This window comes from Epinephelus fuscoguttatus, linkage group LG15 (genome assembly GCF_011397635.1).
Source record: "Epinephelus fuscoguttatus linkage group LG15, E.fuscoguttatus.final_Chr_v1".
NCBI classification, from domain to species: domain Eukaryota; kingdom Metazoa; phylum Chordata; class Actinopteri; order Perciformes; family Serranidae; genus Epinephelus; species Epinephelus fuscoguttatus.
In genome coordinates this window covers 27,246,843-27,270,074 of record NC_064766.1, presented here as the reverse complement: position 1 = coordinate 27,270,074, position 23,232 = coordinate 27,246,843, and the positions used below count along the sequence as shown (strand labels likewise).

The 23,232-nt window shown below is 42.6% G+C and overlaps 1 protein-coding gene across 1 annotated transcript in view; it reads left to right on the top strand.

Annotated features, from left to right (window-relative positions):
• The window catches only part of LOC125902597 (artemin), a 34,703-nt gene that overhangs the window by 1,519 nt on the left and 9,952 nt on the right, over nt 1-23,232 (top strand). The window lies entirely within an intron of this gene.

The window sequence follows — 23,232 nt, the reverse complement described above, 5'->3', positions numbered from 1 at the left end:
AGAAGAATATTGTTGGATGTTGTCAAAGCAGACCTGCGCCCTTGTCCTCGTGTTTGCTGTGACAACACTGTTTGATGTTTGATTTCTTTTCACATAAGCGGCTTTTCGCTGAGCTGCCTGCACGCACCTGCCAGCTGTTTTAGGCTCCTCTGACTCTGAGGGTCACTCTGACCCGTATTCACTGTTTTAGACTCGTAATGAAGTGTTTTTTTGGAGCGTTTGTGAAGTGCAGTCTGGGAGGAGGATGATGGAGGTGTTTTGTTCTCTGCGTTTTTATGTAAGTGAAGTTTTATGATTTATGGTCTGACGTGTTTACAAGGTGCCAGGAGGTGACTCTGAATTGTGGAAAAATATAAATCAAAGTGGCTGTGAAGTTAAAGTGTGTCTGTGTGTGTGTGTGTTCTTATGGATGAGGAGGAAACAGTGGCAGTCAGGAAGTCTTCCAGTGTGACCCTCTTCTGTGGTGGGCTGCAAATCTAAATATCAAAGCACTGGTCTTTCTCTCTCTCTCTCTCTCTCTCTCTCTCTCTCACTCACTCACTCACTCACTCACTCACACACACACACACACACACATACACACACACACAGCTGCATCCATTTCCCTCCTCTCCAGTCCCTCAATCTGAGGGGATCAGTGGCAGTGCAAGCCTTTTAAGCTTCAGGTGTTTTGACGTGCTGCAAGTCAAGCACATTTCTTTTCAGTTTCACATGATTGCTTCGGCCTCGTGAACATGAACACGATCTCAACTGTGGATTTTTTTTCCCCATCTTCAGCACTCTCACAGCTTCAGTTTGCGGTACTTTCCGTCCCATAATGTGCAATTTGTCCTCTCAAAGATGTTTAAGAAGCTGCCCGATGCGTCAGTGAACTTTCATACTTACTCTCTGACTCAATGGCCTACTGACTCACTGAGTCATGTACATACAATGTCACTCATGCACGCAGACGAGGCTCAGTTGGAGGACGGGAGGCCTCTGATGTTCAGGGCTGAGTCTTGCTTTTTCTCTTTTTCTCTCGTCTCTTCTTCGCATCTCAAAGCTGTTGTCAGGGGTTTCGTCGTTAGGCAAATGTTTGGGGCTCCTGATGGCACGACGTTGGCACATTTTCCGAGGACAATGATGAATTAGGCTTGCCACAGCAGTACACTGATTACATTACATGCCCACCGCCTCCACCACCATTTTGCTTTTTCTATCAATACTTAGTCAGACGACAGTTGCTCCAATTATAAACTGAAAGTCTGTTGTGCAGCACAGAGTAGCAGGAGTCAGATTTCACTTATCACGCGACAAGACTAAAGAGAGTTGATCGACAAAACGATGGCGGAGGATTTAATGTCAAAGCAAAAGGCAGGGGGCCTCCATGGGCTTCTTTGCCTGGGGCCTCCCACAGTCCAGGATCGCCTCTGGCTGTAGTGTAGTTGAATCTGTGTGAGAGCTTTGGCATCACCTGAGACATGTCACACATCCCCAGCAGGCGCCCTCCTCTATACGCCTGTAAAATGTGCGAAAACATGTTGTGAAACAACCTTGTTTTTCTTTACTCATGTCGCTCAAAAGTTGGCAGTTTGTTCTCAGGCTGAACATGAGAGCGTCGCCTCAGCTTCAGGCATCTCGCACTCCCCCGTCACGCCGCCACAGCTTTCACTTCCTCCGGTCAAAGGTCACGGGGTCAGCGGCCCCGCCGTGGGTCAGGTACAGCGGGGCCGGTCGAGTTCTCTTTACCAGCAGCCTCCTGATGTGTGGTCTGGTTTGTTTTAACTGGCATGCGGCTTTATGAGAGCTAGCGTGCAGTTTGTTGGTGTTATGGGTTTAACTCTTTCTTGCTCTCGAGCTGTTTCTGTGGTACCAGTCAGACTCACGAAGAGCCAGTCGAACACTTAAAACGACAAAGTCAGTTATCGTTAGTACCACTCTTTCATATAGAAGCATCCTCATAAATATGTTCGGAGCCACTGTGGCTGTAAACATGCTGTTTGTCTTCCTCGTCCAGGGCTCTATATTACTCACTAAGCTCTCAGTTTCAGAGCCTGATACTTCAAATATTACTTTTATGTATTTCATTAAAGACTCTGAGACATATTGAGGATAAAATCTCACATTTTTAGTGAATGCAACTCCTACAGATTGCATCTCTCCCATCAAATTTGCCAAGAAAAACATAATATACCTCACCCTGCAACCAAGGGGGGACAAAATGGGAAAAAATGTAGACAGGAACAACAAATTACGTTAGTTACAGAGCTCAGTAAATCATCTAAAGAGAGATAAAGAGGAACCAAACACTCTCTATCTGCTCACTTTGTCTTCCTTTAACCACTTTCACTTTAACGCCTCGATTTCTTAATCTTGACCGCCTATACACCTTGAATTAAAATGCATTTATTTACACCTGGTGTTAATGTGTCTCCAGCGCCCACACTGAGATCTGATTGCTCTGCACAGCTCAAACAACCAAATGACTGTAGCCATTCTCCACCATTTGCTGTGCCATTGCTCCATAAATGGCTCGGTTGCTTATATGCATTTGTCATTTGACCAAATTGTAAGCAGACACTTAGTCTTGTCTTGACTCTATTCTTCTATCAGCTTTCTTGCTAGCAGCATAGCTCGCTTACTGGCTGGGTGCTACCTCGCTGATTTGAAACAGTCACGTGTGATTATGTATTTCCGCCCACGTGGTTCTTATATGTGGATTGAAAATGCAGTTGCGTTCTCTATGGTCACAGTGCATCCCTGACGAACACCAGAGGTGGTCTGGCCGACCGGATCAAGTTTCCTCGATGCCTTTTGGGTGCATTTACACCTGCACTTTCATGTAGTCAAACACTCCGATTGCAATCTGCTCAACCAAAACGTATTGTAGTGCAAGCTGTAAAGGAGGTCTTTGAGAAGGCAAATTTTCAAGATTAGATATTTCTTAAGTTTGTCCCCATGCCCTGGCTTTAGTTTGGCTAAGAACACAACCGCTTCACCCATAATTAGCATTTCTGTTTTATGGACAATTTGTAAGTTAATCAAAAGAAACATTTTAACTATATTCAGAAAAAAAACCAAGCACTCCCCAAATATGAAAGTACCTCCTTAACGTTCACTCCCCACTTACCAACTGTTACTTTTAAATTTTATTTAGTGACGTTTTAGCAGCTAAACTAAGGATGCACAATGGCACTGGCACGTCATCTGGCTCAGCAGATAGTGGCTTTAAATGCACTATCAGAGTCAGCCAACATGCTTTTTCTTATTTTGCACAATGAATGAATATTACTTATATTGAAAAGCATTGTATTTCATGTCTCCATCTGCTGGTGGGTCATCTCGATAAGAGTATGTATGTATGATAAGATGTTAATTCCACCACAGGAGAGACTTGATGATCACTAAAATTAGATGGGAAAACAGTGGATATATTGATGTCGGTTTCAGGTATCGACCAAATACGTTATTTGTCAGCATATTGGATATCGGCAGAAAATCCAATATCATGCATCCCAAAACTAAACGTAAATATACTATACTATACTATACTATATCTACAATACTGTATATTTGTATTAAATTAGCTGGAGTTAAAAAGACATTGATAAATTACTGTAAATTAGTTTTGTTTCTAAATTTGCCTGCCTTCTAAATACACTTAGTATTCATTGTTAGGCAGCTAGCACAAGAAAACTTCACCTATGTCTTGAATACAATTTCTGCTTTACTCAAACTTTGCGAATATTGTTGACTTTGCAATATGGACATAGATTTTGGCGGGGGGGACTCAGGGGACATGTTCCCCTCAATATTTAGAACACGCATATTTGTCCCTTCCAATTAAAACATAAATCTAGTAGAGGACTTTTATTTTGACAAAGTTAAAGACATTTCTCACATGAACTGATGCAGAAAAGGAAAAAATAGCAAGGTGTTTGATGCTCAAATTTTCCTTGGAGAGGACCCCAAACCCCCAGTTTCATATGATTCCCCCCAGTGTACTGATGAAAGTCAAGGACTGAAACGTTTGCTGCTGTTTTTAGTCACTTTTTATTTTTTGCACTTTGAGCACCCTTCATTTTGTGTGCGGATGGCCCATTTTTTTGCCTTTGAATCTTTTTTGTGGCCGTCCAGCCCAGTTGTATTGGTGTGCAGATATCTCCTCTGCCGCCCCCCCAAGTGTTGAAACGAGACCTACGCCCCTGCTCAGCAAAACCAAAAGCACCTTACTTGTTGTAATGAACTCTCTCTTCTTTTTTCTACACGAGTTTTCAAAAAAAGAAAGCGAGAACAAAATGCACACGTGCAGTGTTGGTGAACTCTTCATAAACTGTAACTCAGCTTGAATCTGGACTCGTTCATCCAGTTTGTCAATTAAGAGATTTTAAGAGCACTTAATGATATGTTGTCAACTTCATTATATTTCTTAAAAATCTGCAGACATTACAGGATACTTTCAGTTTTGTTCAGTTCATCAAGTTGCCTTTATTTTTTCCCCTGATGACCAAGTTGACTATAAATTTTGATTTCTTGATCTGATGATGTGTTGTGTTGTATATTTTCAGGATCAGTCAGTCTCACAGCACTTTATAGGTTGTTACCAGACATAATAAAAATCAGTTGAAGCCATAAATCTTGTAATATAACTTTAATTGTTCTGTAAAAAGCAGCCACGAGAAAACAATAAAGACACAAACAGCTGGAGGGAATCGTAATGCAAAAGTCTAAATGCATGGATTGCTCAGTTGCACAAACACAGTCACAGGTTTCAAATCTACAAACAACAGATTCAAGCTTTTTGCTCATTCTATAGAAACATTAAATGCAGTGAAATATTCACCAGGTGAAGGAGGGCACGATCTCTTCGATTAGTGGAAATCTATCATTAGAAGATGGACGTGTGCACGGGGAGCCCAGCAGTCCTCAGCTGCGTCTCAGCCTCAGTGTGTAACGTTACTCTGGTTGTTTTGTCCCAGCGCTAATGGAGAGAGTGCAGTGAGAGAGATTGATTATGCAACCCGAAGTGCCACAGGGCAGCTTCAATCTGGAAGTGCTTAGAGTATGCAGCCAACCACAGTGATTCCTTCAGGGCAAATTGAAGGAGGCATGATCTGACAAAAAGGAATTTCAATTTGTTAGATGTATTCCTTCAGACAAATGCTTCCCATGCTTCTTATGTTTTCTGGGTCCTTGCTTTCTGCGGCGTATAGTGGACAATCTCGTGCAAGGACGCCAAGGGAATTATTCCTGTCTCTGATCTTGAATTGTTTTGTTGTTGTGGAGCATTTTTGGCTTCTTCAAGTTCAAACGGCTTAAATTATTTAGAACAAAGCGGCAGTTAATACTTTTGGAGCCGCTGATGAAACATAAAGTGAACTCCTGTCCTTATCGTAAAATCTCCCTCCTTAAAACAACTTTTTGCCTCAAAATACAGAAGAATGTTAACTAGCCCAGCGCAGTGTGTGTGTCTGTGAGAGCAGGTTTTTTTTTTTTTTTTTTAAATACAATAAGCTGTATTCTTCTGAAATTAGCAGGTCAGATTCATTAATCATAGCGTCTGAGGGCTGCTTTGAACTATCAGGCCAGGTCATTAAACCCAGTCTGTCTGGGGCGCGAGCGGGCGACACGGAAACACTTTGGAGAGCGCTGGTTCGCCCACAAGACACACTAATAATGACCAATGTGTGTGTGTGTGTGTGTGTGTGTGTGTCACAGATGGCCACGTTTCTGAGTGCTACCCTCGACTCAGTGTGGGCTTAATTTGGAGAAATAACAACATGAGATGGGAGCAAGAAAAGGTCGTGAGGGTGGGAGAGGGGATTTCAGTGTGTGGTTGTGTATGAGAGGTGAGGGGTTCTGTGTGCGTGTGTGTGTGTGTTTTCTATCTTTTCCTCCTCATCCCTGTCCTTTCTTTCCCTCTGTCCTCTTTGCGGCCTTTTAAGCGCAGTCGTCCTCACAAACACCGGAAAGTGAAATCCTACCCTCTGATCATCGCTCCAACGCGGCTAAAATGTGTTCCCATTTAAGGTGAGGCTCACCCAACCGCTCTCTGTGTGGCTCCCTTTTAAAACCAACTTAATCAGGCAGGAATTTGGGTTATTAGGGTCAGGGACACTGGGAAACGGCCTTAGCGAGAAACAAAGTCAGGAAGAGCGAGACGGTGAGGACACAGATGTGTCGCATCAGGAGGCTGTCTTCTCTACCTCAGGACTCATGGGAAAACAGGGCCCAGTGCTGCAGATGATGCCGTCCAGTCTAATCTACCTGATTGGGTCACAAGGTGCTTATAAGTCTGTTGCATTGTGGGTTTCTATGTGACTAATTAGTGCTAACTGCACATTAGCCAAACTTTCCAGTGACCCTGCACACTTAATCTTGTAGATGCTGCTGTACATCATGGAAGTTAGAGCTGATGTGGAAAATTCTGCGTCCTTACCGTACTTGCAGCCCAGAAGAAAATGTTGGCATCGTCCATTTCTGCCGTGATACATTACATGTGCACATTTTGTACACAGTGTTTCTGAAGTGACATAGCTCAGATTATATGTGTGTGCGCTGACTTATTGGGAGGTGGATGGTGTGACACATAGGTGAGATGGCTGCCAAGCTGCAGACCACTGTTCAAGACCAACAAACAGCATCATTTCCAGGGCTGACTGTAGAGCCAAAATCAGGTATCTTAAGCCAAAACATGATCTTTTCCAAACCACAACCAAATGGTGTTCTGGTGTCTCTCAACATAACCACACATTAACCACAACACTGTTGAAACACACTGCGCAGTGACAACAGGAAACAAACTCACCTAGAGGCTGAGGCTCGGTCTGGTTAACTTGTCTGACATGCCAACAAATTATCTGCTGAGTTCCAAAAAATAATTAAATAAATTTATGAGAAGGAATCAGCTTATTATAACTTGCACGAACTTATAATCAAAATGATCACAGCAAACAAAGAATGTGCACTCAATAAAAAATACGGCGACTCAAATCTTAAATCTTACTAATCTTACAAAATCAATTCCTTTCTAAACTAGAAAAGCACTCACAGGGTGCAGACCTCCACCAAGTAGGTGATATTCCCTCCCCCTCTGCATCAGATTTTGCAGCCTGCATCACAATTAGGTTATTTGCATCACTATCATTATTAGGTTATATATGCCTTCACCATGGAGACACTGTGGTGTATTTATTTCATTTTTATTTTGTACCAACACAGAATATGTTTTTTTGTATTTTTCACTTTCTTTTTTCCAACACAGAACATTAATTTCAACTTTAGAATTACAACAATATTTAGCAAGTAGAACAAGATGTGCTTTCTGGCCACCAGATGGCGCTATTTTCACCATCTTAATTGCTGCTGACCATAGACTTTATTTATTATTTTATCTACTTTGCTTCAACCGATCACCACCAAAATCTTATCATCTGCTCCTTGTCCCATTATCCACGTTTTCTGAAAATTTCATCAAAACCCTTTCATAACTTTTTGAGTTATTTTGCAGACAAACAAACAGACAGACAAACGAAAAACAGACAAACAGACCAATGCCGGCGAAAACATAACCTCCTTGGCGGAGGTAATTAATTCATGGCTCCTACATACTGTTTTTTGTTTTTTCAGTGAGACAGTCGGAAACATTTCCAGCCATAATTGTGGCACCAAAACTGTGTATTTTAAGCAAAACATTATCACTTCCTAACCCTAACCAAGTGTTCTTTGTGCCTAAACAAAACCAATCATTAGCCACAGTGTTGCTGAAATATAAAGAAGTGTGGTGTCAACATATCCGCTACATAAGGTTCCTGGAAGCTCTTGACTGCTGATGTAGTTTTTTGGTTGTCCCCCCTGAGACCCCACCGTCGGCAGTTACAGGGGGCTGGTTGGCAGCGGCAGCACTTGGTATAACTAGCAAAAATAAGTTGCTAGTCCGGCTGGTGGGGAGTCACTACGGTCCGAGATTAGACCTCCGACGCTAGAGTTTGCTTTGGCTGAATTCTAGTTGCTACAGTGTCTTACTGAAAGCTAACTAAAAGTCCTAACTAAAGGCTAATGCCTGGTTCACACTGCACAATATCACCCCGATATATCCTGACGCAGCTACGTACAGTGTCGGTGTGGATCGTGAACGACAAAGAGTGTCGTACACGATAATCCATTGTTTCACCTTGTGTAGTGTGTCATAGTAGACAACGACGAACACCACGTCTAGGACGCCTCACAACGTTCCAACAGAAAGTCTACTATGTTTGATTTTCTCTTTGTCGTTCACAACCGCTCCCGTCACAGCCGTCACTTTGACCAGTAGAAACACAGAGCGATCTGTTGCCGTGGACAAGTGTACGACAACAACACCACAGGGGTTTTTGATATGTCCTCTAGGGACGTTACCACAACAGAGTAACAAGGGAAAATTATGGTGTGAAACAGCAGGGGCACTTTAGCAACCCGGTGAGCACTGCCATTAGCATCAAGCTAGCAAACAATGTTACTTCTTCATAATGGAGACGGACATAAAGTAAGAAAATTTGAAAAAATAGTGGCGTTTACTTACTATCTGCTCTCGTTTGCCTTGATAAAGGTAATGCATCACGCCATCATTTCAAACTCAACACTTCCTGTATCTGTTTCAAATTTAAAGCCCCTTATAACTTCAGTTGAAAGAATCCCTTCATTTTCAAAAAAGGCTTCTATTGTGAAACATTTGCAGGAACTTCTTGTGGAGGATTCAGTGACTTGTATGTTTGTGTACGGTACTTCAAATGTAGCTCCTGTTGTCTGGTGACACTTTTTACGTTACTACAACAACATTTCGGCTGACACATGAACAGCCACAGTGACTGCAATAATAGTTAAAGTCATAAAAATAGGACAAGAAGAACCCGATTACATCACACACATGGCGAAGGAAATATCTGACTCTTTAGCAGCTAACTGCTCCACTGTGTTCAACAGCTTGTTGCTTTGTCTGTCTGAAAGCTGATGAGAGCATTGAGAGTGAAGCAGAGCAGTAAACTTATGGCCCCTAAAACCAAAACAATGAGCTTAAAGATGCTGAAATACTCAGTGGGCCTGGAGGGAACCACAGTCGAGTGATAATTCTTAGAGAGTTTGACTTTGTGAACACCCCCTTTCCTATTACACATATTTGAGCCTTGGTTAAAAATATTGATTAATGCAGCTTTAAACCAAATCCTGAAGCTAGCTAATTTTATTTAAAAGAGGAAATAAAGGCGAACATTGAAATGATCACACAAACTGTCCGATAATTTTCTGCTCACAGTTTTCATGTGCAATAATGGATATTAGTCCCAGTTCAGGGGTGCACATTTATGGCTTTACCTCCAAATAAAGTGTTTTAAATAATCTGGCTAAACTGTTAGTTTGGTAAAAGCCATCGGATTAATCTGACAGCTAGTGTTTCTTGTTCCATGGGGCCTTTTGTCTTTATATTTGTTTGTTTTACAGGGACAATTGTACCAGATTTAGCCATAAACTAATTTACATCTGTTGTCTCTGGGCAGGAAACACAGAGAAAACATCTTGGAGTAAAATAAATTATGCTTTAACCACAGCTGCTCATGCTGTAACACACGCAGTACATATTTCTTTTGTCCCTCACAATTAGATGAGGTAGATATGCCACACATTAGTCTTTATGCGTGGAGATGGTGTCACAAGCTAATGCACATATCTTGTAAATTATTTCAGGTTACTGGGTGTCTCCGAGCCAGGAACAGTCACGCACAGTTGGAGGAATGATTATAGTTCAGTTTTCCTTTTCTCTAAATGAGCTGTTATTGACAGATTGATGATTAGAGGGAAGCCAGAGTTCCTGGCAGGAGTTGACAGAGTGCCTACCAACAACAGCAACTGCTGTTATATAGCAAATTCACCAACCAAGTAGTGATTAGTAAGGCATGTAGAGGAACAGAGATGTGTGAACACAAAAGGGGGGGTTTGACTTGCTAATCTGAAACCAGCTAACTGGAAACGTCAGGGGAGTGTCTGAGATATCTGAGCAGCTAAATCAAAATAATTCCAGGACTTCATTTAGTTTCCAAATACCTGGATATTGCTGTTATATTTCAGTTGATTTCCTCTGCTGTGAGCTCCATTACAGCCTCAGCTCTCTTGGGTTTGTCTCGAGCAGCTTCACAGTGAGAACGTGTTTTCTCTTGTAGAGCCAGGTGGCTTTGGTGGCTGAGACGATGACAGCAGATCTTTCTCTCCCTCTCTCTGCCCTAATAATGCCATCAGAGCTGCAGCTCCAGGTTAACACGCTGGTCACAGACAACACTTTCATGCCCTGTGGAAACTCGTATTTTATCGAGCTTGTTGCGACCTGCTGATCCCGGCGCTTTGATGACCTGCAGTAACTCTCCGCAGCACCTTTTGGCAACTTGAACCTGCACGTGTGAGGGCGTTAATCCAGAACTGCTACACTTCAAACACATTGTTCTCCACTAAAAGCGCTTCATTTATCCCACTGAAGAACCATTAGACACGTTTCTCTTTGGTGTGGAGAGAAGGCTGCAGGGTCAGTGGAGTAAATCACTGATCACTCTGGTTTATCATTAGGAAACCAATAAGTTTACCTCTAATAGGTACTTCTAATGAGGTCCAGGATGTACTGTTAAACCCTACAGCCAAAGCTTGAAAGAGGTATTGTTCTCCTTAATCTGTGGCTAGTTATCCCCGCTCGACCTCTTCATATAATCACTGTAATATCCAAGATGTATCTTAAAGCTGCCATATATATTTTCTTTTCATATTATCATGATAAGGTTAATAAGACAAACATGTTAGCCTTTATGCGTTGAGGGTCCGGCCACCAAGTTTAATATTTACTCTCTTTTTGCTCTCTTTTGGTCTTCATTATCTCGACTTTGTTTACCAGCTTTCTGACTTTGTCTGTTTGCCAAAACCGAGGCTGATGAGAGCAGTAAGAGCGAGTCAAAGCAGTAAAATGGCTGTAAAACAAAACAAAAAAATGCTTAAAGATGCTAAAACGCTTAATTTCAAGCGAACTCTGTCACATTACATGTGGCCATTCGATCCATTGTTTATATAAAGATAGTGACTACAGCAGCTTTAAATATTGATATTAGTTCAATCTGGTTATGAGAATGATTCATAACTCATATACACACATTGGGCACAGACGTGACATGTCACATAGAGTGGGTTTTTTACTTGCTACACAGGCACAAAGTCAAGGAAGGATCCTTGAATGGCTGAATTTCAAGGTGCTACCTCATCAAATCCCACCTAAGGACTGTTCCATTGTCAAGGATCCTTCAAATTCTGCTGAGGACTGAGTCCTTCTTTAGAAAGAGAAATTTCAAGGATGCATGAGTGTATCCTCAGCAAGTACGCACAATTCTTTGTGCACAGTTTACTGGAAGAAGCCCCTGTGCCAGCAGAGCTCAGCGGGGATTAAATAAGTATGTCCTTTATTTGGATTAATATCTCCAGGAGTCTTTATCATACAAGCATAAAAAATAGACAGAAACTTCATAATTTAACTTACTTCCAAATAACAAGCTTTTAAGAAAATAAAATGTAGATAAAACATAAAATCCAGAAATATATTCTCCCTAAAAGTTACATGACTCTGAAAATACTGACTACATTTGTTCAAATTGTACGACAACATTAGAGAGTAGCAAAATTATCACAGTACCCCAAAACCCCCTCAGTCTGCTGAGAGCTAATGACGCACAACTTGGGACACTCATTAGCCTGTTCCAATGTGTCTTCACCAAATGCTACGACGGACTTTTGCCTTGCCTTCGTAGGATCCTTCCTTGGAAGGACCCATCCTACCAAGGAAGGATCCTCAACTTTGAGAAACACCATCTGTGTCTGTAGCGTGTGGTTGCTGCCAGCTTCACTGTAGTTCAATTTTGTTCAATTTTGCCAAGTTATAAAATCCTGCAGTTGGAAAGGCAGGGTTTGGAAGTGTCGGCTGTTTTAACTGGCACTGACTACATTAACAAGATCGTTTTAACCACATGATGCTTTGATTTGATTGATTTATTTTCATGTGAGGCATAAAAAACACACAAAATTGCTCCCCTGTTTACATGGCCTCTGGAACAAGGTATTTAAACAGGCTGTACTCGTCTATGTAGTTTTTACCTGTTGGAGGGCTGCGGAGTCACATGTAGAGAAGAAAAAATAGACCCCCCCTCCCCCCGCATTAAAACATATAAGGCAGCACGAGGTTAGCGCGGGCAAGCACGGCCTCTGTGGTCAGTTTAGCCTCTTCAGTTTACTATAATGGATACACTGTGCTGCGGACATGCTGCATGTCCCATGTATTTTGGCCGCTATTCTCACCTTCTACATGAAAAACAATGCACTGTTCTACAACATTATTTGGTTGATCATTTATGATGCTTTGACATTAATATGTTTATTTTAACACATAACTTTTGCTACTTTTACACCAAGAGTTAACACTACTCTGGAATATTCAAACCCTTAAAAGAGAGACCTCCAAAGACACTGCTGATCCTATTTTAGTTTTCAAATTCCAGGGTTGTGTTTTTAGTCTGGATGGACAGAAACGAAGACTTTTGAAAATGATGATGCAGACACCCACGCTTCCTGATTGGGTCTTATCAGTCACAATGTGTCAAGCCAAAACATTATATTTAGGTCTACATACCCTTTGTGATTTCATCCTGCTTGTGTGGGTAACGTTTAGGCCTGACCCAAATGTTTTGAAAGCTTTAATCGTTGCCGTGGTAATCGGTGTCCAAATAAGTATTTGAATGCTTCTTTTTTTGGTTTCTTTCTTCATGAGTAAACTGGTGGAGGAAAGTGAAAGGAGATGGCAAATGTCAGGCACATAAGGGCATTGTCCTGCTTGTCAGGCAATTAATTTGGCTGTCTGATGAGGACAAGGCACAGGTGAGACGAAGCACTAAGTCATTTGATGTCTGGATCTTACTTTAACTGGCAGCTGGATGTGGACCGCCTCAGTTGCTACTGGCTTGCTAGTTGTTGTTTTTTAAGCTTTTAGCACTTTTATGGACTTTTACCACCTGCATGTGTGATGGCTGAGTGTGAACCTGAGTGTCGTTCATGTTGAAAAAAAAAGCATAGCTTCTAGATACACTACTAGGCCTCACCACTAGATACTAAGCAAGTGAAGGACTTGCTTCACCATAATATTGTATAGTATAGGTGCTTTGAGGTAAATGCTAACTTAGGCATGCTAACACCATGATGATGACAATGCTAACGTACTGATGTTTAGCAGGTGTAACCTTTACCACGTTCACTATCATAGTTTTAATGCTAACATTTGCTAATTAGCACAAAGTAAAGTTAATGGGGACGTCATTGTGCAGGTGTGTGATTATAAACCAAAGGATTGGACAAATTGAGATGTTGACCTGATGGTGGTGATAGAGCAAAAGTCAGGGAATCACAAAGGTCAGTATCCTCCAGGGACCCTGAACATCTGGCCAAAATTTCAGAGCAATCCGTCCAATAATCACCGAGATATTTCAGTCTGGACCAAAGTGGTGGATCAGCCGACAGGTCGACGGCGATGGTTGGAGTCAGACCCAGCTCAGCCCGGCTCATGTTATTCACAGTCAGTCACCCTGCTCCTGACAGATTATTCCTCTCAGACCACCAGAGTTTCCCTCCCCGTGTGTTTCTCTCTCACTGGCCTGAAAGAATCTCAGACACCTTCAGGCTCAGATGTTGTCAGTCGGTTAATAAAACCTCCTGGTGGGAGACACACAGAGAGGAGTGAGGTCATACAGATTCACTCCTCTCTCCACCATCCTCCTCCAGGCTGTGGAGTGTCCACACCTCTGATTACCCCGGCCCCCCTGTGTGTGTGCTGATGGGGTGTATCGTGTGTGTTTTTGTGTAAAAGGATTATTAGAAAAAGGAAGCAGAAAAAGCATATGTGTGTGTGTGTGTGTGTGTGTGTGTGTTCACATGTGTGTGTGTTCAGGGGTGTTTTTGGGGGGGGGGACGCCCCACCTATCTGAACCGAGGCATGGGACTCGCTATCTGTTTCTCATTTCGCCGGCGCTCTGTGGTTTTCCAGCAGTGACAGGCCTCAGAGTGGAAACTGGCACTAACGAGCAATTACATCCTGCCTGCCTGCCAGGGATTATGGGATTACAGACTGACCGGGCTTCAGTCTGCGCTCTCTTTCTGCACTCTCATTTTGTCATTCCCTCGCTTCCCTTTGTTCACCTTATCTCTGCTTTTAGACTTCTTCCATTCAGTGGTTCAATTATCTTTTTCTCATTTTTCTTTCCCCTGGACAATAAGCCGTTCTCTTTTATTTTAATTCTCTTTATTCTTATCACGTGATTTATTTTATTATCTAATTCCTTCTATCGCCTCTCCGGCGTCTTTTTCTCCTTTGGCTTTGTGGTTGCCTCGCGTAGTTAAGGCATGCTGTCGTTGACTGCTGAAGAGTGAAATTGTTTTAGTCGGAGAGGAGGAGAGAGCACATTTAACAAGAGAAAAGACATTTAATGTGTATGAAGTTAAATGAAGCATGATGGAAATGAGAAACAGGAGGAGGAGATGAGAGAAAAGAGAAAGTGCAGCAAAAACATGACTCCTTCACGTCATATTAATGTCTAAAAAAGTTCATTTATATAGTCCAAAACAGGGGTGTCAGTTTAGGTTAATTTTGCTATAGCCCCACACCCATTTAGCTTTACCTGACTGGTTAACTTTTCAGGAAAACAAAACAAAACTCTAAATGATGCAAAATAGAAGAGGCCTTTCCTTTTAGTGCTGTGCTCTGTTGAGCAGGATTTATACTTGTGTGTCAGCTCTATGCAGATCTTTCGTTGTAGCATACGCATGTCGCCTACGCCATTGTGAGCATATTGTGCGGTGGTGTGTCTGTGTCACTCTGCAGTTACACCTCCAAAACACTAGTTGGCGGCAGTGTTTCTGTGAAGTGCCGTAAAGTTTAGTTGATTCAAAACACACATTAAACACACATTAAACATGGTTCAGTAGCAACAATTTCAAACACAAGTACACAAATCAGCTTCATTGTAACTCGCATCATTCACATACAAAGCACTTGTCTTTATCTGGACACATTTTCCCCACAAATACAACATGCAAATGTTTTTAGCACAAGCCTATGGCATTTTATATTGTATAAATTAGCCAAGCAGCTAGCGGACTTTTCCTCCACTCATATGAATCCAGGGACAACAGCAGCATTTACCAAAGGTAATGTCACAAAATTTGGCTCCATTACAACTCACAAGGTTCACCGACAAAACAACTGTCTTATACTAAACACGTTTTCCAAACAAACATAAAATGCTAACGTTATTAGCACACGCTTATGGCATTTTACATTGTTGAATTAGCCTAGCAAATAATGGAGATTTCCTCTGCTCATGTGAAGCCAGGATAAAGATTTAAAATGCTGTTTTGTGGAGGCTTTATTGTCTTCACAATTTATTGTTTCTTATCTGTGAAATTAAAGTAAATAAAAGGGAAATGGCTTCATCTTACAAAAATAGACAGGAGGTCTACGTCGCCTTGATGCGTAGTTGCATTCGGGGGAGGTACACGTCAGGCTACAGTGCTCAGGCTCTACGTTGCTGTCGGTACGGCATTGAATTGATGCAACATTTAGAGGTGGTGAAATTTTAATGTACTGTGATGTCAATGCCTTACTTTTTTTTCTTCTATTGGCTTTGCTGATAGGCGTACGGAAACATAGCACCCACTGCCCACGTTTTAGTTTCCACTGGTTAGCTCAAGTTGCTACTCTGCACTGTGTACCTCGCAGATCGGATGGGAGCTAGCAAGCAGCACTGCTCATTTGGAGATTACTGCTGGTAACGCTTTGCTATGGAAACATGGTGGCCACCCTCCAGCTTCCCTCCAGGTCGTTCCAGTGAGTCGACAGCTTCAGACCCCTTTAGCATTGTTGACCATAGTAGCACCACTTGCCATGCTGACACTGCTAACAAAGCTAATACTGAAAATATAGTTAACAATGCTAAAGGGGAGTAAAACTGAGCAACTTACTCATCAGAGCTACCTAGAGGGAGACCAGCAGGTGGCCACTATGTTTCCACAGCATTGCTGTCCCATCACCAGGATGGTGGTACCAAAGATACTGTATTACTACAAGATGGCCCACCTACAATATACCCCCATTGTGTGAAATGGTATACATTTTTGTTCTCCTAAGTAGGCGTCGTCCCCCGTAGCCCAATCAAAGACGATGGAGAACCGCCAATCAAAGACGAGTATCCACAACCTCGCTTGGTTATCGTAGATTAGCTGGGCTAACCGTTAGCCGTTAGCGGTGTCTGTAATAACTCAGTAACTCAATAAACGGTCCGTGAAAAAAATATTTTCTCCAGCGAATATCTTAGCAAAGCAGTTTTGTGTTGCTATGTGTGGTATTTATTCAGTTTTGGGAAATTACAATGACTAGAAAGCATCAGTAGCTGCAGCTGACAGGGACAGCTAACAGCTCCGGTTAGCTCAATCATGTTGTAACTAAGATATCTGCTGGAAAAAAATATTTTTAGTAATCCAGAATCTTTGGTGAAACTGCACTGATTTCAGCACCAGAGAGAGGGTATCTGTTGCCATATCTCGCGAGCGTGCGTTCATTTCTCCCACTGAAGTCAATGGACTCAGGACCTGCTGTTAGTCTCCTAAAGGGGCGTGGTGGTCGCGAACCCCACGTGACACTGATACAGGAAACTGACTCGCAGTGGACCGTCTTGGTTTATCCACCATCTTTGGTGGTACCAGGCCTCCAGGAAGTGCGGAGCTTTGAGGCCAATTTTTTGTAGCGGCCAAACACCACAATTACAGCTTCAAAGTCCATCACATAATGCCATGGGCCCAACATGACTTTTTCCAGAAGACTCAAGAGTGTGAAAGAGATGTCTGTGAATCAGTTCATACACTTTTTTTTAGCATCACAGGCGTCGCGAAATGACTCCTTTCACTATCTGGATTTGAACCATTTTGAGAAAGAGTGTACAGCCCAGTCCGGTGGGGACGAGTTCAATCCGCACAGATGTCTCACCTTGGCTCTGGCTTCTCCATGCTCTTTCCTACTTTTTGATCCATCTAACCTTCACCCTTTGGCTCCCACTCAGAAACCCCCAGACGACTATTACTCCCACTCATAGTCTGAAGTATGTGAATCAAGGTATTGTATCGTCTAGTCCTAAACTGAATGGTGAGTCTAGAGGAGCCGCAAGATTAAATCTTTTTATCTCCCATTCAAGTTAGCTGGAAGAAGATGGCTCACCCAGTGGAAGACTCTAGTGAGCTTGCTCTGTGGGCTTAATGATGTCATTTTATATGCGGCAGTTGAACATTTTTGGCTTCATGTGCCACTGAGCAACTTTTATAGAAATGAACGGGGTACTGTCTCCAATGCTGTATCCAGGACTCCTTATACATCCATGGGTGGTACCAGCAGTAAACTCTGAATGCTTCTAGCTATGTCCCACCCGACCAAGTTAGTGCGCAGTGCAGAAAACTGAAGATTGGCAAAATAAACCTAAAGTATGACATGTAACCGATCAAAAATATTCTCCGTGGTTGACCAATTAAAGTTGTCTGTTGACATCCTTAGTCCAAAATCTGAAAGTTGTCTCAGAAGAGTTTTCATAGAGTCATTACTCAGATAAAGATAAAAAAACATTCAACAAGTCGGAGTCTGAGGACTTGCCGTTACACCCTGAGGTCTCTTGTATGACATTTTCTGAAAAGACATTGAGCTCTGTGTATAGGAGGCTACAGGCAGGATTAAAGCAAAGTTACAAAACAAGTTTTTCACACTGCTCTGGATGCATATATGCAGAGCTTAGGGGCACATGTAAGTACAGCAGATATCATCACGTTCTGTGGGACCTCCGCAGGTTTCTCAGTGTCTGGTAGTGATCAGACAGCTCTCCTGGTGTTCTGCCTCTCTCTCCTGCATCTCCTCTTACACTGCAGGTGTCTTTTATTGAGCCAGCAGTGATTTACTGTACTCTTGTTTTTCTCCTCGCTCCTGCAATCAGGCACCGCGGTAGTGACAGGTTAAAGCTGGAGGTCAGATCATTCCACGGACGTGCACGCGCGCACGGCAGAGAACAGAGTACGTCTCTAATAGGAGGTCATTATCAGAGAAGTTTGGCTTTTAGAGGGAGGCGAAAAACCGGAGTGCTTGGAGCTTTCTTTTACAAGGTGAGAGGTTTATGGAGGCTCTGTGGGCAAAGCTCAGGTCTGAGGATGTAATCGTATACAGTAGGCACCAAGATCACTAACCAGAAACATGTCTGCTATGTCGCCTTGCTTCTTTTCTTAGCAAAGATGTGTCTCTGTTGAAAATAGCTGTATTAATAAAAGTCTACGTATTCGAAAGCAGTAAACATTGAATTATAGCATTATTCATGCAGCTTTACGAAGGCACAGAGCAGTAAAGGGTTTGAAGTTTGACTGCTGTCAGCCAAATGTGCAACAGATTTTTGTAAGACTTTAATTTGATGCCTTTAAGGCTGATTATTAATCACTGTGACAGACTTTACATAAAACTTTTGGATTTATGTTTGGACAGTCTAAAGCACACAAGAAAAATATGTTCTTGTTTCATATTCAGCTTTGTTGTTCATTGGACCTATTGAGCTGGCTTAATAAATGAATGTTGAATGAAATATATTTAAATATGTGATTTAAAGGTAGTTTAACCACATCAAATCATGGGAATATCACTAGAGTCAGATTTCCTTTTTCTACTGAAATTAGCCTCGAACCTGCTAACATCTTGCAATAGACTCCTCTGCCATTGCAAGTAAATGAGTATGCCTTTCTGTTTTTCCCCTTTTCTGGTGTGTCAAGTTTGACGTCACAGACGCAGCTGAAAACAGGGTTAGCAAACAGAGGAAAGCAGTGTGGAGGCAGGAACATTTTTGGTGGCTACTTTTTTACTGTATCTGTTACTAATTCAGTCACTCTTTCAAACTCGGTGCCGACTATTTGAAACGATGTTAGAGGGTGTTTGGACAGAGACAGATAGAATTTGTGGCTGAGATGAGAAAGAATTGCAGAAGCTACCAAACTGATTGTGTCCACCTGGGTGTTGTGTTTCCATTAGTGCCAATCGGAGGTTGACCAGTTGGGAACCAGTGCTCTAGTAGTATTAATATCATTAGGTCGGTACCCTTACAAGTACAGAGTTTGGAACCCAACCATGGTAAAGACTCAAAGTAATCCCTCTCAATTGTCACTTTTAAGTCACTAGAAGTGTGTGGCATTGTATCTGTCAGTAGAGACCCTGCCCCTACTTGTATTTCTGTATTGTCTTCTGGTTTTGCTGTTTTCGGGATGTTCCCGGGCACAGCGGGCAGGTGAGGTCGGTGCCAGACTGTAAACAGCACGTAACCAAGAGGAAGCTACGAAAATCACAGACACAGCACAGAAAAAATGACAAACAAAAAGCCAAGCAGAGTGAATTTGGGGTCAGCTTTGACTTTCAGTTTTGCTGGTGATACTGTTTGTCTGACAATTCCTGCATACTGTACCTTTAACTAAATTTTGACGAAATATGTATTTATATATATTATATTTTGCATAGAAAATGCTGACAGTGATGGATCATAACTTTCCTAATATCAGTGCTTTAGTGCATGCTGCTGCTCAGTGTTCGTGATAGTCAGTGAACTGATGTTACTTCAGTGCTGACAACCTCTGTTTTAAAGCTCATACCCTGCTCTTATACCTCGTAAATATCCCTCAAACAAAATCCACATCCATCTTCTCCGAGCACTTAAACAGTATTTGTAAAAGCAATTCAGAGCAGCAGAATAAGCTCTGGAAATAGTAACCGGCTCTGGCTTTATGGGTTGTACTTGCTTCAGGAGGGCTTTCCCACTTAACTAACTGTGAACAACAACTGGAGCGCAGAGGACCAACAATGCAAATGGAAGGTGACAAGAACTCCTGCTCTCCCCGCTGCAGACATCCAGCCTGATGGACAAACCAAAGGCTTTAATCAGCCAAACAAGGAAGGAACACATGCTTGGCTTCTCTAAACACACGTAGAAACACACGCATGTTGGATGTGAAGCTGCGCACACACACCATCAACAGGCTCGTGTCAGTCTGGAGCTCTTCAGGACCAGTGTCCTGCTCCTGCTCTCCACCTCTCCACTCCCCCACCCACCTCATCCCCAAAAAGGCTGGAGGCGTCGGGCTGTAAACAGCTCCAGAGTGCTGGAGTGAAATGAACCAGCAGACAGGCCCGTGCTGACTCCCAGCTCGCTGATCTAAAAGGGGCTAAACACTCCCAGCTGTAGCGGTAGGGACTCTGAATGGCACCTCTCTTGAGACCCAGCAAGGATCTATATGCCTCTGTCCCGCCTCGCACTAGGTTTTAAATCAGCTCGGAGACGGAGGGAGATGGAGGGCCGAGGAGTCAACACACTTTGGTTTTAGGTTGCAGCGGTGGCGTGCACTCTGTCTGTGTGGCTGATTTATGCTCACTTTGTCTCCCCTCGTCCCTCTGTTCCCTCTCCTGCCCCTCAGCCTCTGTAACTTTGCTTTCCACTGCATCGCTGCAGCTGAAATACACCGGATTGCATAAATGCATCAACAGGTCTTATCGTGACCTGTGATCTGTAACCTTTTGTCAGTCTTCCATCTCATTGCACAGACAGAACTGCTGGGATTGTTTTCGACTGTTATATAAACATGGTGCACTACATATCAGCGAGATCTACAAATACACGCCTGAATACGTTACTATGGGCGCGCAGTGTTGCTGTAGGTCAGCGCCGAGGTTATGCAAAGCATCGCAGAGATGATAGATGTGGTTTTAAAGATGTCGGAGGGATCTGTGGGCAGACGCTTGTTTCAAGAAATTGTTCATGTCAGACTGGTGCTGAGATGAGAGCTGAATTGATGAGATGATTAACGAGCAGGCAGGTTGACTTACATTTCTCAAAACAGATGTACAGGAGAAAGAAAAGTGAAACGCGGAGTATAAAGAGGCAAATCAAGAGTGTACAAAGAACAAAATAAGATGTGAAATGTGATAAGAGGCCAAAGGAAGGTGGGATTTACATTGCTTTTCAAGGGTGTGCAGTAATTTGGGTTCTCGGAAACTTTGTAAGACGCTTGGGACGGCGAGAAATTCTCCCAGTGTTCAGCAGGCCCCCTCAACTCCCTGAATACAATGAATTGAAATTAAATGCATCAACCAGTTTTAAACTAATTGGACAAAACAAGCATTTGAAGATATCCTACTGGGCTTTGGAAAATTGTGATGGCATTTCTCACTGTTTTCTGACCTTGTATAGACTTAACCTGTGGTTTCTAACCTGGGGTTGGGATCACCACATGAGGTTGTGATAGACACATATGGGGACACGAGGAAAGCAGAAAAAAACATATCCACAATATAAAACTTCTTTTGTTTCTGTAATCTTTGTTTTTTCCCTTGTAAATTAGGATTTTATCTGGACAGACCTTAAAGACCTTAAATATATTGACTATATTGACTGTGTGTGTGTGTGTGTGTGTGTGTGTGTTTATATGTGGGGGTGGGAGGGGCGGGTTTTCAATATGTATGTATTATTTTTGTTTGTTTTTATTCTGTGAAACACTTTGTGCTGCATTTTTAATGTATGAAAAGTGCTATACAAATAAAGTTTGATTGATTGATAAAGGAGAACTTCGGTATTTTTCAACCTGGGCCCTATTTCCCCATGTGTATGTGTGCGTATGATTCATGGGTACAACTCTTTCTAAAATGGCGGATGCAACCAGGAGCCACGAAATGAGCTAAAACGGTAACAGGGGCAAATGCGTCCCGTATAAGTTTGCGCATTAAAAGTGCTTTTTTTCGCCACTGACCGGTTCAGATCGCCAGTGCTATGAGTGTTATGAGTGCTATGAGTGGAGTCAGCTGTCAGTCAGTGTTGGAGCAGAGAGGGGGAGGGCTGCCCCGCTGGGTACTGTAAGTGAGTATGTGTGTATGAAATGTGTGTGTTACGCTAGAAAAGTCAGAGGACGGAGTCTTTTACGCGCTACCCTCTGGAGTGTTACTGGAGTTTTTGGAGTGCTCAAATAAAAGGGCCTTTTTCCCGAACGCAAGAACAGGATGTTGTGCAACACCCCGTACAGCTTTCATAGGCTGCCTTTGTCGGACGGCGAGATGCTGAAGTTGTGGCTAGTTGTGCTACAAATGGATGCTAACACTCCTGTCCAGACACTGCGCCTTGCAGACCATCAGGTCTGCAGTGCTCACTTCTCCCAAGATGACTACTGCCAGCCGAAGAAGAGAAGACATCCAATCCTGAAACACCTCTTCCTCAAGAAAACGGCTGTCCCACGAGTAGAGAGAGCTACAGACACAGTGGAGCAAAGCTCGTGACATCACACAGCCCAGAGGTAAGGGAAAGGCTAGTATGCTGTTTACAGAGATAGCACTGGTGATCTGAACCATTTGCCCCCGCTACTATTTTAGCTCGTTTCGCGGCTCCAGTTGCATCCGCCTCCCTCAATACTGAACCAATTTTAGAACGAGTTGTACCTATGAATCATACGCACACATACACATGGGGAAATAGGGCCCAGGTTGAAAAATACCGAAGTTGTCCTTTAAGAATGCATCAAAGTAAAACAGTGGAGGAACAAAACTCTTTGAACAGGTCACAAACAGACTGTGTGCAACTCAATTGCAATAATAAATGTTGGCATTGTAAGTTTCTGCACACTTATTGTTAGGAAAAGGTCATGTTTTGGCTTAAAATACCCAGTTTTGGTGCCACAGTCACAGCTGGAAATGCTGCGATGAGTTGCTAAATAACAATTGGATGCCAGTTAGAATTGATTTTAAGATTCTTTTGATAACTTTTAAAGCTCAACATGTTTTAGCGCCACGTTAAATAGCTGAGCTTCTGACTACCTGCTTAAAGTCGTGACCTGAGATTCTCTAGCCTCCCCTCACTAGTCTAGATCAAGGCTGGTAACTGGACGTGACCTGGCTTTTGCCATCAAGGCCCTAAGGCTCTGAAATTCTTTGCCTGAGGGGATAAGGCTGGCTAACATATTTCACGTTTTTAAATCATTGCTTAAAACATATTTTCATAGGAAAAATTTCCCCTTTAATGCCTGATTTGTACTTTTGTTTTTTGTAACTTTTGTGTTTTATTTCCTTTGTATTGTTTTGTTGTTTTATTTCTATGCAGTTTTTGAAGAACTTTG